This window comes from Physella acuta, unplaced genomic scaffold (genome assembly GCF_028476545.2).
Source record: "Physella acuta isolate Inbredline_101_S28 unplaced genomic scaffold, ASM2847654v3 ptg000786l, whole genome shotgun sequence".
Lineage (NCBI taxonomy): Eukaryota > Metazoa > Mollusca > Gastropoda > Physidae > Physella > Physella acuta.
The window spans coordinates 60,376-72,559 of NW_026732304.1; the positions used below are offsets into that span (position 1 = coordinate 60,376).

Sequence of the window (12,184 nt, forward strand, 5' to 3'; positions counted from 1 at the left end):
GCATGCGGCTCGCGAGCCGCAGGTTGCCGACCCCTGACCTAACTTTTACTGACTTAAAAATAGAGAATGTCCCTATTGTGTAGGGATCCAAAATTTGGACTTTACTTTTTTTTTTACTATGGCTAAGAAATAAGGTTATCCTACTTTAATAAATTAATTTTGTTGTATGTTTAATGCTTGAACTCTTTGTATAACAACAAAAGTTAAATTACTTTGAAAGAGATTTACGTCAATGTTGAAATTTTCTATTTGAAAAAAAATTATATGTTTAATGACTACTAATTTTATCCCTTTATAATAGTTTTTGTTTTTCAGTGAGTAATGTAATTTGTTGTGTGTTGGTATTTGTAATTTTATTAAAGTTATTTCCCTTGAATTCTATATGTATTAATATATATACAAAAAATTGTGAATAGACACAAATGTGTTAACATTTGGAAAGGTTAAAAATTGTATTTTAACTTATCCTTCCGTGCAATTAACTAGTGATTTCACGTTTCGTTGTTAAATATTCAGTTTTATTCTCACGTACCTTAAGGGGGTCGTCCATAAATGACGTCACACTCGTAGGGGGGTCCGTAATTTTGTGACAGTGTGTGATGAGGGGGAGAGGTGAGGGGGGATTCAGATGGTGAAACGTCACACTTTTGAGTTATAAAAAATAACAATGTTAGAAAACGAGTTTTAGCCGTTATTTCGCGTTTTAGAAAACGGTTTTAGTAAATCGTAATAGAAATTGTTTAAAATACTCTATTGTTGACAGTTGTTGGAAAAATATCGATGTTTTAAGAAAAATCCAAGTGCAATCTTGAGGGGGTTTGTAGGTTAAGGTGTGACGTCATTTTAATTTTTTTTTGGGGGGGGGGGATCTGGCTTTTTGTGACGATGTGTGATGAATGGGAGGGGGGTAAAAATCGTCAAAAAATAGCGTGACGTCATTTAACCTAAGGGTTCAGTTTTTTTTTTTTTGTAATTGATTATTTCAAATTAATCCTGGAAAAAAAAATGGATCTTACAACGATGTATACTAAGCACAGACATGTGTATGGTTAAACCAGGGAATTTTAAGAGCGTATTGTACTTTTTTTTTCAAAGACTCGCACCGTGTTTTGTTTTTAAAGATGGAGGAAAGGGAGGAAATAAAATCGACGAAACTGCCCGGGGCGTGTTGGAGTTACGTTCCCTGATATTTTAATTTTGTGGTTTCGTCATTGTGGGTCGCATGGGCATGCATCACGTGATGTGATGATGTGTTACATGGTGTGAAGTTAACTGACAGTGACATTGTCAATGACAAATACATGACTTTATCAGGCACTTATCACAAGACAATTAATCGACCAAGGTATAGGCCCTTATTGGCTGATTGTAAATTATTTAAGATAAATTGATAGATTATATATTGGCTAGATACTTTGATGATATTATTGTAAAATGGGTAGAAGCAGAGGCGTAGCGAGGGGGGGGACATATGTCCCCGGGCGCCGACCTTAGGGGCGCGAAAATGGGTTGGAAAAATAAATTGAAAGCTTGAGTGGGGGTGTGTAAATCAAAAGTTCGAGGAAGGGGGGGGGGTGCAAATAGAAAGTTTGTCCCCGGGCGCCGGGAAGGGTCGCTACGCCTCTGGGTAGAAGAGAAGCTACGGCCGTGATAGAGTGTTTTAAGATGCAACATGCGCAGTTTTGTAAGTATCAAAATTAAAACATTGAAAATAAGATAATTAATTTTATTTTTAGTTTAAGTTTTATTTTCGCCAAAGGATCTAGTTATAGTAACGGCTGGTGCTTAAATAGTAGGCTTTGACTCTTCAGCGTAACTATCGGACAACCATAACATAATATTTTTTAGACATATATGGGTTAGGATAGTATAAGACACTATTAGTCAGGTTTTTGTGTACATGCATACTATGGAGATTGTGGCAAACTTACATTAGGTAAGACTAACTTTAGCCTAACATAATATTTTATAGACATACACAGGTTAGGATACAATAAGTCAGCTGTTTATTTTTTACATCCATACTAGAAAGATTGCGGCATGCTATTAAGTTACATAAGGTAAGGCTTCATCATTATCTTTTCCTTTAAGTGCCCTAACTAATACGGCACATGAAGTAGAATTTATTTTTCCAATAAATTCAGCATAGAAAGAGATAATGCGGTGAATGCTATGCTCAGCCGGCTTAGTTTTACATAATGTAAATCTGGTACCCAATATAGCTGAGTTGACTCATGCCGAAAACGCAATCCGAACTCAAGAGTTTTCGGGTTAGTAATTGTGCGCTCTACCATTCAACCACACCGTTCCATGGTGACAATGAATAAACGCCTTTAACAATTGTTAGCTTTTAGAACTATTATATGGTTCAGTATGTTTGAAATATACTCCTTTAAAAAACTGTTTATATATATATATATATATATATATATATATATATATATATATATATATATATATATATATATATATATATATATATATATATATATATATATATATAAACATTGAAAGTGAAAACACTCACCTCCGACTGTTTAACATCAGGGGATCTTTGTATCTGATTTCTGATTCGGCGGTATGTTCTGCTTGCAGTCCAAGTTAAAGTGCTCAATCAGTAGACTTTTCTTCTCAAAGGATTGGCGAAAATATTTAACACATCTTTTTTTGGATTTGCTAGCCAGAAACTTTGTAATCAAAATATGTTTATACACGTTTGATGTAATGTTTGTTATTTGAAAACGTCTTATATTTTGATGTCTCCTGTTTGGTATCGCTAGCTTCACGAAAAGAAAGTACTAACATTACTTCAACAGAAATGTCTATACCGTCTTATATTTTTTCAAATAATATAGCAAACTTTCACGAAGACATTTTCGAAGTATATTTCATCTTTCTAGAACGAATTTGGAAGAAATATTTCCAATTCACCTCAATGGTTAAAGTCTGATAGATCTAGTATTCAACATAAAGATGAGCACTGTTCCGAGGTGTCTTGGAGATAAATGCACGTGCATCCAGCCTGCAAGCCAGACGTCATGTGACCACGCGCAGTGCAGACGAGCAGCCAACCACGCTCTGAGTTCTCATTGGTCAGGTTCGCTCACGTGGTACAAAGGCAGCTGCACATTGTTTTTCCCAACATTATTTGTTTTATTTTTTTTAAACTGCTTAGACTGATTGATACGTCGCTCTCACGTAATTGTGGTGCGATAATTATCTCGTGAGTCAGCTAAGTATGAATGTCTGGTGTGCGAATGCGCATGCGTACAAATGCACATGTGTGCATATTAATGTATTTGTGAGTCACATGCTAGAGATTCATATTATATAAACATAAAATGCTCTGAAGAACTTAATGATGGTGAAGTAGAGTTGACCTTTTTAACTGACCTGAAATTTTAACGTAACGTTATTTCTCCAGTCGATTTACTTGATTTCGTTCATGTAACAACAATATAAAGCTGGGTTGACTCAGGTAGAACACGAACCCGGAAGATGATTTAACCGTTGATTTAAAATTGCTCCTGCGTAAATTCTTGATTGCACGTAACAATAATATAATCCAATGATGGCTTGGGGTGGACGTTTTTTTCCCCCTCAGTTACCAGAACGAGACAGCCATGTAAATGATCAGAGCTGGTGTTAATAATTTGAACCGAGTTAATTTCCGGAGAAGGCGCAGCTGTTATAAAAATGCTGTGAGTGGGCTCTGATTGGGTGAACATGGGGAGGACTGCGGGGCGCTATTCTATTTCTCATTGGCAATATTTCCGTGTCGGTCACAGATCAAAGATCGATAAACAATCTTATGAGTATTTTTTGGGGCGGGGGTGGGGGTGGAAAGGGGGGGGGGCTAATACAGAGGCGTAGCGTCCACTCCCGGCGCCCAGGGACAAACTTTCGATTTGGCGCCCCCTCACATATGAATTTTTTATATTTATAATTTAAAATAGCAGCTAAAATGAGCTTATTTTAGCGCCCCTAGGCTAATATAAGGGATTGAGTTATCTCCATACTGTGTATTTATACTACTTGCTATAGTCTCTAGAAAATCTCAAGTTCTGATCCCGGGCCTCGGGCAGATGAGGCTCGTTAGCTGGGGACAGCCACTCTTCTAGGGGAGACAACTCCAAAATCAAACATCTGCTGCCTTGTAGTTTGTTCTAGGTTGGATAAAGGCTATGGAAGCAAATCCAAAAAAAGAAAAGCAGGCTGAAATCGGAGTCAGTGGCGCATAACCAGTTGACACGTATCCCTAATTGTGATGGAAGCGTGGTCGAGTCGGCAAAAAGCTCATTATTGATAAATTCGAAAAAGTCTCGAGTTCAAACCCTCTGGCAGATAAGGCTCGATCCCTTCTAACACTAAAAATTAAGAACGAAGTAGAAGAAGTCAGTAGACCATCCTTTTGTCCACCCAACTCTGATGGGTACCTAACTCACTTTAGGGAAAGTAAAGGCGACTGGGCATATTGCTAACCACCCTATCACTTCATATGCCGAGGTCGCAGAAACAAGTGAACTCTAATACACTTGCCCTATAGACCGTCGGGTTTGAATAGGGAACTGTACTTTTTAAAGCGGCTGGGCTGAACACAATATCGAGGTGACTGAAAAACAACGAATTTTCTATCATCTGCCGAATGTGCCTTGAGCACGGACTTGGTAAATTATGATAATGGTTGTAATGAAAGTGGCATAGGGGTCATCCATAAATGATGTCAAGCTTTTTTGATGATTTTTACCTCACCCCCTCCCCTCCGTCACACGTCGTCACTAAAACCCAGACCCCCCCCCCTAAAATGACGTCACACCTCAGCTTACAATCCCCCTCAAAATTGCAGTTGATTTTTTTTTTTTAAATCGATATTTTTTCAAAAACCTTTCGGAACTCTGTCAAAATAGAGTATTTTAATCAATTGTTATTACAATTTATTAAAACAGTTTTCTAAAACGCAAAATAACTTCTAAAATTCGTTTTCTAAGATTGCTTTTTTTAAAATACAAAAGTATGAAGTCGCACCATGTTAACCCCCCCCCCCTATCTCCCCCTCATCACACACCGTCACAAAATTACAGACCCCCCACTCCCCCCTACGAGTGTGACGTCATTTATGGTCGACCCCATAGACACATTTTTACTTTCTCGTATATACGAAGTAGGCCTATAGAGAAAGTCTTGTAATCGTGCAAAAAGAAATCAAGATTTTTGCAAATCTCGACGTTTTACACCTCACTGATACGGAAAAACAGAATTTTGCAATCTTGTCCGAATGTCTGTGTGTCTGTGTGTGTGTGTCTGTGTGTGTGTGTAAACACGATAACTTGAGTACCATTACAGCAAGGTTGATGAAATTTCATATATAAGTATTTTATTAAAATCATATATCCCTATAAAATTTTGAGCGATTTCCGATAACCGGAAGTGGTACTTTTTCTACTTTGAATTTTTCAAAAGCCTATAAGTTGCGTACTATTTCAGATAGATATATGAAATTTCACATGTAAGTAAAAGATCTAATTTTCTACCTTCTGTCCAATTTTGAGTAATTTCCGTTGACCGGAAGTACTAATTTACGCTATTTCTGATTTCTCAAAAAAACGCAAGTAAATTTATAAAGTACTAATAATATTGTGCACTATTATGAACATCTTTATTTGGCGTTCGCTTGGTGAGCAATTCTTTTTTCTATAAGATTCTATTCTATTTTAAAAAGTTTAAGTATTTAAAATGGATTAAAAATCATAACTATATCCCGAGTTCCCATCCCCTGTTGTTTTATTTAAGAATATTCGAGAAAGTTTAGGGAAGATCACTCCCGGTTTATTAAGATGGCACTTGAAATGTTAAGGGGAGACAATCGTGCAACGGGATCTATAAAAAATAAAGCTCCGGTGCTTTCCGTTATTTTTTTTTATAAGTTTTATTAGTGAAGTACTTCGATTAATTATTTTTAGGATAACATTAATTATCCTAACTTATGGAGAGTGAGTGTTTGCTATTGGTTTTGGGTGTTGGTACTCGGTTAAAATTAGAAAAACTAAAATACTAAAATGTTATTAATTTAGATCGTTATTTATATGTGGTACAGGTGGTTTTGTTTAAAGTTTTAATTACTAAAACAAATCAAAACGCTTTTTTCAAAAATCAAGGGACATAACTACAGAAAAACTCAGCTGATTTGTGGTTGGCTACAATTTGTTTATTACGTTTACATCACGTAAGCTTTTCCCACACTTTCTCCTTGACCCGGTAATTAATTAGTCACCCTAACCTGTGAACCTTGACCGATAAAACCGTTTCGGCTTAGGACATTAAGACATGGTAAAAATGTGTGAATTTTTTTTTTAAAATTCGGTTTCTAATAGATATTTCATTAAAACAGTTAGTATAGAGTATATATGCAATATATAGAGTATAATATATATAAATATATTTATATATATATATATATCTTTATATATATCTTTATATATATATATATATATATATATATATATATATATATATATATATATATATATATATATAAATATATATCACATTTTACAAAATGTATGAGGATGTTAAAATGTTAACATTAAAAGTTGAAACAACATACGCTAACCCGTAGGACATTTACCAAATAAATCATGCGTTTTTTGTATATAATTTTAAGCAGTCTGTCAATTTCTAACACCGCTGGGTTTTCCCCACACTTTATTTAAAATGCAAAATCCGTTATTTATAAGCAGTTGTCTCGTTTTCGAATTTTTAATAACTTGTTGGCATTGATAAAAATGTTAGAGCATGTTAAGATTTAAAGTTTTTCTTATATTTCCATATTTCTATTGTTTTACTTTCGACTTTTTTTCATGCTTATAACAACATAAAAAATTGCTTATTACACCTAGCCATCCATTGGTCAGATGAAATAAAGTTTAAGGTTTATTACCTCGGCTTATAAAAAAGGTAGTGTGGTCAGCACTATGACCAGCCGCCTTTAATTTCACCAACGTAAATCTGGTACCCATCGAAGTTGGGTGGACTCAGGAACGTTTTACAGACATAAGCCCAAACCGATATCCGAACTGAAACATACCTTCCACACCTTCCCATTACAATTACAACATTTATCCTCTATTCTTAATACGATAACGTACAAACTTGGAATAGACACTTTTTAAACACAAGTTACCGACAAATGTATCCACAAAGTAGCCTATATATTACAATTTACTTACATTACTTGTTATTGCGACTTTACAAGTAACTTTAATTCTACACAAACCATTAAAGTCTAACATTACAATTGTACTAAATTTTAAGATGCCAATAATAAGCGTAATCTACATTTAACTCATAACTTAGTTCTATAATATCATAAATTATAACACAGTCAGCATTTAGCAGTAACACCATTTTATTTCTAAGCCAAACCTCATTCTCATTTAAACACATCTTAACTATCAAAAGAAAAAGAAAAACAAATAAAAACTCGCGATAACTATCTTTTCATATGCCAAGGTCACAGAAACAGGAGAACTCTACTTCATTTGCCCCAAGGACTATCAGGTTTAAAAAGGGAACTTTAAAATTCAATTTCTATCCGAAATCGTATGTTTAAGAAAACGTCTAATTTATCGTTTTTAGCAAAACATCAATTTAAGAACAACACATACTACATGTGAATGATGAGTTGTACTTGTACAAAATGGTCATCAATCATTGCCTAAGACAGGAGTTATTGCATCGCGAAAACAAAAATAATAACTTGTTGTTTTGTATTTTTAAAACATTATTTGTCCTTATTTACCTCTATTTTTTTAAACCTAATTTGTCGTTACTTACCCCTATTTTTTTAAAACCTAATTTGTCCTTATTTACCTCTATTTTTTAAACCGAATTTGTCCTTATTTACCTCTATTTTTTTAAACCTATTTTGTCGTTACTTACCCCTATTTTTTTAAAACCTAATTTGTCCTTATTTACCTCTGTTTTTTAAACCGAATGCGTCCTTATTCACCTCTATTTTTTAAACCTAATTTGTCCTTATTTACCTCTATTTTTTAAACATTATTTGTCCTTATTTACCTCTGTTTTTTTTAAAGTTATCTGAGTGACCTCGGCTTAATGAGAAAAGACAAAAAACAGATCAAGACCAACCCCCAACACAGGCTACGCCCTTGTTGTAACTCGTCCAGCAGCTTGATTGTCTCCCTTCCCAGGGGACACAACCGCAACTTTACCTCCCTTTTACAAATCACACAGTTAATTGAGCGGGCTGTGATAGGGCGTTGACTTGAAAAGGATATTGTTTTTGTTTTTTTCCAAAGGTATAAAAATGAAATCTTCCTGAACAAAAGGAAAATCCAAGTTTCATTTTTATTTAAGCCAATAGTAAGCCCGTTCGAATTGTCTACCTTTTACTTCAAGGAATTCGTTTCAAATTTCTTTAAAGTTTTACTTCCTGGGAAAATATGCAAGTTAATATAAAACACAAAAAGGACACCTAAGTAAGTTCTACAGTATTACACAGTCAAACTTCGTCAGCTTTACAGGTAAGAATTACCCTTGAATCATATTAGCATTTAAATTGTATTCACTGAAATTATGCTATGTGACATAACAATATCAGATCAGGTAACTTAATTAGAAAACAAAATGCAATGTTGCCGTTGAGAATATGACGATCCATGGGGCAGAGGAAGTAGAGTTCACCTTATTCCACCACCTGAGCATATGGATGGATAAAGTAGTAAACATTATGCCCAACTGACTTTACTTTTATTAACAGGTGTTAGGTACTTAATATAGCTGGATAGACTCTAGCCTGGGTTCGAGTAGAACTCGAGAATGTCAGTTTAGCAGGTGTTTGCTCTACCGTCCTACCACGCCGTCCGATAACACAATTACAGAAAAAAATGTTTTGCTTTATGTTACAGTGCTTATTATTTTAATTTTTAATTTTTTTTTCCGTGCTATTTTTTTTCCGGAAAAGATTACGTTAAACTTTTTTTTTCCCAGTACACAAATTGTTTGTTATAGCTTTAACATAGACAAACGCCACATAGCTTCTTCCAGCACTAGTTGTAGGCTAATGTTTTGACATAATCTCGCTCATATACTCACTAACATACATACGGATAGGATTTCTTCGTACATTATCATAATAGACAAATATACATTCATGTAGGGGAAACTCTTTTTAACTAGACATAGCAGGTGAAGTAGAATTCCTCATTTTTTCTGCACAAGATTATGAATTAATTCTGTAGTCTAAGCTATAACGTTACTTTTCACCGCATGACTCTGATACACTCTTGAGATGTGTGGAAGATATACGGAATCGTAAGCCGGAACTAAACTTGACATGAGCTGGTAAATAATTACGGAACCGACGAATACGGAACTTGACTCGACATAAAAGTTAAAACAAATAATTCTAAAATAAGATTCTTCTTTCGTAATTAACAATCCATATGGTAGTTGAAGTAGAGTTCATGTGTTTATTATACTCGGCGTATAATATTTCCGTGTGGTCATCACTAAGCCCAGCCGCCTGTTCTCTCCCTAACGTGAGTCAGGCACCCAGCAGAGTTGTGTGGTCTCAGGGAAGTCCTGCTTTCTCGAATCTGGACCAACATTCTTGCCCGAGACCTTAGTCTATCACTCTATCACCCAACCACGCCACACCATAACCTTACAAAACATATAACCACAAACCCCCGTATCAATTTACACCAGATACCGTCGAATACTTGCATTGGCTTACTTTTGACTTATTCCTTTGTGCCCTTGAGGAGCAAAGGGCTGCAACCACACCTCTCCAGCGGTCTCTCTTTATTTGCGCCCATGTAAGCCCGGCAGCTCTTGCCACTTTTTCTACTGTTTTTCAATGATTTCCTTTGTCTGCCTTCTTTCCTCTTCCCCCTGGGGATTCCAGTGTAGCGCTTTTTTTTCGGGATATAATCGAATACTTACATTAATATATACATTTATTTCTTACACGGTTTTAAATATACATAGACAGACAAGTACACAGGCGTGGTCGAGTCGGTAAAGCTCATTGTTGCTGTACCGAAAAGTCCTGAGTTCGATCACCCTGGAAAATAAGGCTCAATAGCTAGGGACAACCATGCATCAAGGAGAGACAAATAAAAAATCAAAGACCTGCTGCATTGTAGTTTGTTCGTTACTAGACAAAAGCTATGGAAACAAATCTAGATAGTAAAGCAGGCTGTAATCTGAGTCAAAAGCATATATGGCGCATAAGAATTTGAAACGTATTAATCACTTTCAATACTAGAAAAAGAACGAAGAAGGAGAAAAAAAAGAACAACAATTGATTATGTATTTGCCTACATCTGTATATGTTCATTTAGATCTCCGATGTTTTTTTCACTATACATTTTTTCAGTTTTTATTTGGTGCTGATTTTTTAAAACTCATTTTTAACATGTTAATACTTGTTATGAATCATGTTTATGCAAACTATTTGCTCCATAGTAATCTCTGTATTATAAAACAAATTATATTTTCTGGTGGACAAGCTGACATTTTTAATAAAGGGGTTACCTATTTACCTTACGAATGACAACCACATTTATCTTAGTGCTGTTTCAATTGTTATTTCTTTTAAAATTTATAAAATTTATAAAATGGCCCCTCTATTCTAAATTGCATATAAATATATATATATATATATATATATATATATATATATATATATATCTATATCTATATATATATATATATATATATATATATATATATATATATATATATATATATATATATATAAATCAAATAATAACCTAGAAAAAAAAGTCGACAATAGTACAGCGATATATTGTTTAAAAAACGTCCATACTATTATTACAACTAAATGACGTCATCAGTTATTGCGTAGATCAAACGAAAGGGCCCAAGGGCCTGTGATGTCAATGACACGACTAATTAATGCAGCAAATTAAAGTGACACCGAGAAATTGATGTGGGTATAATATACCCCCGCATGACAATAATCTGTGAATGTTTTTTTTTCTATTGAGGAAGGGTGTGTGTGTGGGGGGAGGGGGAGGGTGGATATGAATTAACGCAAAGTACATAAGGTTTTTTGATACTAATGCAAGTATATTAGCAATAATGGGGGGAGGGGGGGGGGGCATGAAAACAATTTATTAATAATAAATGTAAAAAAAACATTAATCCATCGACCTAATTTACCGATAATTAAACATTGCCTGCTGTACGAGTTTGCTGTGAGCTGATATTATATAATTGATGTTTTTTAAAGTACTTTATGTTGCCGTTGTTGTAAGAAATAAAACAATGTTTTACTTTAAACAGTACTGAATTAGTGATTTTTTAGATGTACAATTATTGTACACGTATTTAAATTTTACCCCAATTCATCCCCTCCCCACCCATACACTTTTCATCTAAACATCCTCCCTTCCATTCAATGGATCTATGACAGAGCCTCCCTTTCCTCCCCCCCCCCCCCCAAATCAATGTTCCTTTCAGACGTGTTTTTATACTTCCAGGGCGAGGACTGGTTAAAACTATAAAAATTTGTATACAAATTCTCTTGCTTTTTAGTGAGGGGGAGGGGGGAGGTAAGATATTGACGTTTTCCGAAGAAATGACTATGAGAAACACCACCCCTGATCTGGAACCTTCCTCTCTCTTTCATTTTATTCTTGTAGTCTTTTAGATGCACACCTCAGCCGCCCACCCTGCACCCAGTGTTTCTTCCAGACTTTTTTCTCCGGGGGTGCACTTGAAATTTCCGAAGGGGGGGATGGTAGACTTTCTTCGGGGGGGGGGGGGGGGGCGGACACTGTTAAAAGTATATATGTTCAATATAAATTCTTTTTCGTTCTACGAGGGGGACAGTAAACTTTCTGGCTGGAAGAAACTCTGCTCTACTTCCCTCTCATCTGAACCTCCCCCTCCCTCCTAAGGTCTACGCCTCTGCCCCTCCCTCCCTCATCAGCACCCCAACCACGTTCAGATGTTCATCACCCCCAATGTATGTCAACAAATTTATTTACCTAATGTTCATCACGTGATATGCTAATGAGCTGTTTCACGCGGTACGCTGGGAACACACGGGAACAGGTTCATTAATCTCTGTAGTGAAATTAAAGGGAACTTGTTTACGGTAAAAAAAAAAAAAAAAAAAAAAAACATTTTT

General features: G+C 35.2%; 1 protein-coding gene across 1 annotated transcript in view; it reads left to right on the plus strand.

The window, feature by feature from the left end:
* The first annotated feature begins 8,265 nt into the window (after positions 1–8,265).
* Positions 8,266–12,184, plus strand: part of LOC131950905 (uncharacterized) — a 39,666-nt gene continuing 35,747 nt past the window's right edge. The window contains exon 1 of the mRNA XM_059313111.1: positions 8,266–8,543. The gene's annotated coding sequence lies outside the window, so the exon portion shown is untranslated. The remainder of the gene's footprint in view (positions 8,544–12,184) is intronic.